This window comes from Ranitomeya imitator, chromosome 3, assembly GCF_032444005.1.
Source record: "Ranitomeya imitator isolate aRanImi1 chromosome 3, aRanImi1.pri, whole genome shotgun sequence".
NCBI lineage: Eukaryota > Metazoa > Chordata > Amphibia > Anura > Dendrobatidae > Ranitomeya > Ranitomeya imitator.
This window is the reverse complement of record NC_091284.1, coordinates 801,806,497-801,812,291: the sequence shown is the minus strand read 5'-3', so window position 1 is coordinate 801,812,291 and position 5,795 is coordinate 801,806,497. Positions and strand designations below refer to the sequence as shown.

At 46.2% G+C, this 5,795-nt stretch overlaps 1 pseudogene; it reads right to left on the bottom strand.

Moving 5' to 3' along the window:
• Window positions 1-465: 465 nt before the first annotated feature.
• LOC138671775 (snurportin-1 pseudogene) lies at window positions 466-1,068 on the bottom strand (annotated as a pseudogene).
• Window positions 1,069-5,795: the final 4,727 nt, after the last annotated feature.

Here is a 5,795-nt window from a genome sequence, read left to right as displayed (position 1 = left end):
TTATCATCTGAGTTTCCATTTCCCGGATATCATACATAACAGTGGTCAATAATTCCCAGAAAATGTCAAGGACATCTGTATTTGTCTGAAAACACCCAAAAATGCTTAGTTCCAGCCAGCATCCCATAAAACCGCAGATATGTGCAACGACTCCCCGCATTCTTTCGCCTAATCTATCTTGTATCCCAGGATGTTTTTGACAACTCATTGTGTAAGACATTCATCTGTGCCAACTTATTATGTAACGTTGTTTTTCCCATTTTGGGGTATAAAAGATGGGCTCACTGAAAATAAAGGCAGATACGTTATTATTTTGGAAAGACAACACGTGTCTGTCTCTCTGATTTAGTTCTTCCCAATTCTAGGTTTATTTACTATTTTTTTTTCCTTATTTTGATTACAGTGACAATGTCTATCACAGTGACCAAATTCAAACAAGAGGAAGAATTTTCCTCTGCTGGCAGATCATGACACATGACACATGACATCTAACACGTAATATGTGCGAGACTCCTCGTTATATATGCAGTCTAGAATAGTGTAGTCTTCACCAGTAGCACTGTTAGGCCGATTTCCACCTGGTAGTAATGATAGAAACCTGTTCATGCAGTACCCACTAGTGTAAGCTGCAGTAAAATCCCGTGAAGCCACAACTAAAGAACGCTTTCCAGTGGGGCAGACTACAAGAATATAAAGATCAGCCAGATCTGGAGGAATTTCTATTAGCCACTCAGAAAACATAATCTGGTTAGAATAAAGTCTGGGTTTCTTTTTGCAAGGCTCCACATCCATGTCCTCTGCGTCTTCGTCTTCTGTTTGTTTCCCATCCTCATCCTTCTCTTCATCTTGGTCTGTCCAATCCCCAGATGCGAGCCGGCGAGCATGGTTGATATAGTCCAAGCGCTTTAGTTTCTGTAGTTCCAGCAGTTTCCTCCTGCGCTCGCTCTGCTCCAGAGAGCTGGATTTGCCTTTATACTGTGCTAATCTTGGATGAGGAGCTGAAGGACTATTGAGGTGGGAAGAAACCGCGAAGCTCCCGGCAAGGGCCTCTGTGAGGGCGTCCATCATCTGCTGTTCACGTTCTCTCTGGTGCCTGAGACGAGGCTGCACAGTGTCCGCCAGTGACCAGTCACAGACACAGCTGCACCAACTATTCAGGATAGTGGTGTGTCCCCTGTCCTCTAAAAGGAGTCTTATATATCCTGGACCTCTATATGCCTCCCTCCCCCACCCCTGTATTTTTACCATATGATTTGGCAATGCTAACGTGTACTTAGTCCTGCCAATAAAGCTCATTTGAATTGAATTGATGTGTCCTTGAATGAATGAATGAATGAGCCAACACAAAGAGCCGGCTCCCTGCTGTGAATGAAGGGAGTGGGCTCTGCAGTGTGAGTGAGCCTTTGTGAGTCTTTTGTTTTTCTTTCTTGGCTGGTGCCTGGAGCTTATCAGATTCAGTGAACCCTGTGACTGTGACTCATGTGGGAGGAGCAGTGAGGAGAGAGGTAACTGTGGACTGTTGGTAAATGCCTGTGAGTACTGGAGAAATGGTGCAGACAAGCACAGGACAGGGTGGAAGGGAAAGGAAAAAAAGGGCTTCCTATTGTTAAACCTTAAGTGCCCTCAGACTGCAAGCATTAGTGTTACACCATCCTTCAGTGCTGGAGTCAGGATCTGAGTTACCCTAGTCCCAAATAAAGATATACTTTACTGGCCTCATCAATGGCATTATATACTGTCTATATGTATAGGAGGAGCGACAGCATACTGGCCTCATCCATGGCATATACATATATGCAAGTATAGGAGGAGGGACTCAGCAGATTGTTTGGTAGCATAGTATTAGTCAGGACTGAGGAGGATTCAGGACAGGAACATACAGGGAGGAGGATGGACGATGTCGGTTGTTGCTGCTGAGGGTAATATAAAGTGATTTTAGGCAGAACCTGTGGTGAGATCTAGCACAGCTCCAATCATATAGAGTTACGCTGGTTTCACACTTCCATATTTCGCATTGTGTGTGACGATGGCAGCACACTGATCCGTTTTCATCTCCATTGACTTTCAATGGTGACGGATGGGACTTGCGTGTGCATCCAGTTGTCACCATTTTCCCACAGATCCGTGTGTCTGCACAATTTTACCAGACGCAGAAAAACGCAACTTGTTGCAGCTTTGTGTCATCTGAAAAACACGCAGGCACAGGGACCCGCAAGGACCTGTGGCTACATGTCTGGAATTACCATGGAGCTCTATGGAGCACGGATCCGTTATGCGGGACTGAGCATGCTCGGAAGCAGGGGATGTGCTTTATGGGAAAGTGATGACACTGTATGGCAGCGGTCCCCAACCTTTTTGACTTTGAGATCCACATTCAGCACTGAGAGAGGGTCGCAAGCAACATCCTGCTTATGTCCCCCTCAAAGTCGTGTCAACCAAAGCCACCATTACGGGTATAATGATAACCAAAGCTTTTCCACAGAAATCACTCCAAAGCAGTACACTGAGATCCAGGGGTTCCCACAAAGCCCCAATTCAGTATTATCCCATCAAGGACTCCCAACACTCTGTTGTATCCAGCTTCAAGAACCTCCTCTAACAGGTAGTATCATCCTCCAGCGTACGATACCTAAAACATCTTTAAACCCCAGTATATGTGCATCCAGATCTGCTCTTCTGTGCTGGGCTACTCAAAAATTAACCATTTTGACTGAAAAAACTAAATGGTAAACTCTAATCCACAGTCTCCTAATAGTCAGGAATAGCCACCAGTAGAGTTGAGCGACCTTGACCTTTTTAGAGTCGAGCCGGGTTTCGCGAAACCCGACTATCTCAAAAGTCGGGTCGAGTGAAATCGGCCGATTATGACGTAAAGTCGGGATCAACCGAAACACGAAACCCAATGCAAGTCAATGGGGCAGCATAGTCGGCAGTGAGTGGGGGCCAGGAAAACACCTAGAGTGCCCATTTTAATGTCAAAACCATCCATTCTTCTTAATGAAGCTTGTCAAGCGTAATTTACCTTATAATAATTGGAAGGCATTTGAAATTGGGGGTCATTTGGCTAAAGTTGTGTGGGGTAGGGCTGGTTCAAGTAATTAGTGGGCCCAGGAAATCTGGACCACGTCACGGCAGTGGAGCAGGGAGAGGTAAGTATTTCAACTTTGCAAGTGCTGTGATCCTGAGCAAGCAGGGGGGGCCCACTTGTTGGCATTGGCACTGGCACAGGGCCCCTCAAAGTACAGCGGTGTGTTTGCACGGCGGGGGCGCCTCCCACCGGCAGCAACACTTTTGCGTACTATGAGAGGCCCTGTGCCAGTGACGTCGCCAACTAGTATTCCTCCCCCTACCTGATGAAGGAACCTGCACTTTCATCTGCACCTTCCTCTTTGTCCCCGTGTAAGGTGGTATGGTATGCGGAAAGAGCAACCTGACTTTCAGCAGGGTCACAATGTTGTTGTGTAGCATGCACGGGGAATGTTGCGTTATGGGTCAATGTACCAGCAGACTCATCTATCACTGGCTGGGCAATGGGCACGATGAAGTGGAAACACAGATATAGGCCCAAAGAATAAAGTGGGCTAAATGCAGTTCAAAATTGGTAACACAGGAATAACCAGGGGGCATTGCAGTGGAGGACAACTGGAATGAGAGGCTGACACAGAGAGTAGGGCCAAATCAGTAAGTAGTCGAAATGCAGTTCAAAATTGGCAACCGTAGTAAACAGGCGGCACAGCTTTGTTCAGTGGAGGAGAACAGCAAGGAGTGGCAGACACCGATAGTAGGCCCCAACCCAACTAGTAGGCCAAATGCAGTCTAACATTAACAACTACTTAACGAGAGCCTGAAAATGGAATTTCAGGACAGGAAACCAGGAGAACAGCAAGGAGTGGCAGACACCGATAGTAGGCCCCAAACCAACTAGTACGCCAAATGCAGTTGTTCCATTTAACCACAATTTAATGAGAGCCTGAAGATAGAAGCTCAGGAAAGGCAACCTGGGGAACACCTTGGAGTGTAACACACCATCTCTCTCCACCCCATACCCAATTTGTAGGCCTAATGCAGTGTAGTTTCCAAGAACTACTAAACGAGAGCCGGAAGATCGAAGCTCAGGAAAGGCAACCTGGGGAACACCTTGGAGTGTAACACACCCTCTCTCTACACCCCATACCCAATTTGAAGGCCTAATGCAGTGTAGTTTCCAAGAACTACTAAACGAGAGCCGGAAGATCGAAGCTCAGGAAAGGCAACCTGGGGAACACCTTGGAGTGTAACACACCCTCTCGCTACACCCCATACCCAATTTGAAGGCCTAATGCAGCGTAGTTTCCAACAACTACTAAACGAGAGCCGGAAGATCGAAGCTCAGGAAAGGCAACCTGGGGAACACCTTGGAGTGGAACACACCATCTCTCTACACCCCATACCCAATTTGAAGGCCTAATGCAGCGTAGTTTCCAACAACTACTAAACGAGAGCCGGAAGATCGAAGCTCAGGAAAGGCAACCTGGGGAGCACCTTGGAGTGTAACACAACGTCTCTCTACACCACGGAAGGGCTGATTCTTAGGAAGGAAGGCTGTTGGAAATAAGCATTGCGCGTCCGAGGGTGATTATATTCTTATTAGGTATATACTCACCCTCGGACGCGCCCTGCTTCTTTATTTGGAATGAATGTTTATTTGCAATGTGGTGTTGACTTTCTCTATTATTTTGGTAATTAATGATTTTATTATTTTCATTGTTTTGCATCTTCTCGGCAATAATATAAAGAAGACGCGACAGGACAACACTCGGTGGATGCCATATCTGTGTTTTCAATTTAAAAAACCTTTCAGTTAACTACTTGCAGGAGAAAGTAATTGTAGCTGGTGGCCATTTTTAGTACTGTACCAGATTTTAGTTGTGTGTTTGTTTTTAATGTTAAAATGTCTGCATTTGATATCTCTCCAGTATTTTCTTTTTTGTAAGCAAAATACTTATTTTTATATTTTCTGATGTTGGTTCCAGGGGTACACGGGCAGCAGTGCCCTGGTCAGTGTAGTAGTAGTTGAAAGAATGGACCGCAGACAGGCATCGAAGGCCTAAAATAAAAAAATTGGGCTGGCTGTAGGCAATTTTAAATTGGTTCCAGGGGTACACGGGCAGCAGTGGTGTGGTCAGTGGAGGCCTAGTGGAAGGAGTGACCGCAGACAGGCATCGAAGGCCTAAAATAATAACACATGGCTGTAGGCAATTTTAAATTGGTTCCAGGGGTACACGGGCAGCAGTGGTGTGGTCAGTGGAGGCCTAGTGGAAGGAGTGACCGCAGACAGGCATCGAAGGCCTAAAATAATAACACATGGCTGTAGGCAATTTTAAATTGGTTCCAGGGGTACACGGGCAGCAGTGACCTGGTCAGTGTAGTAGTAGTTGAAAGAATGGACCGCAGACAGGCATCGAAGGCCTAAAATAAAAAAATTGGGCTGGCTGTAGGCAATTTTAAATTGGTTCCAGGGGTACACGGGCAGCAGTGGTGTGGTCAGTGGAGGCCTAGTGGAAGGAGTGACCGCAGACAGGCATCGAAGGCCTAAAATAATAACACATGGCTGTAAGCAATTTTAAATTGGTTCCAGGGGTACACGGGCAGCAGTGGTGTGGTCAGTGGAGGCCTAGTGGAAGGAGTGACCACAGACAGGCATCGAAGGCCTAACATAACAAAAATGTCAATACAATGGTATTGTCAGTGGCAGGCATTGAAGGATGTCAGCGCATAGACTAAACATTGGTGGAGCTGTGAGATAATTTTGCAAG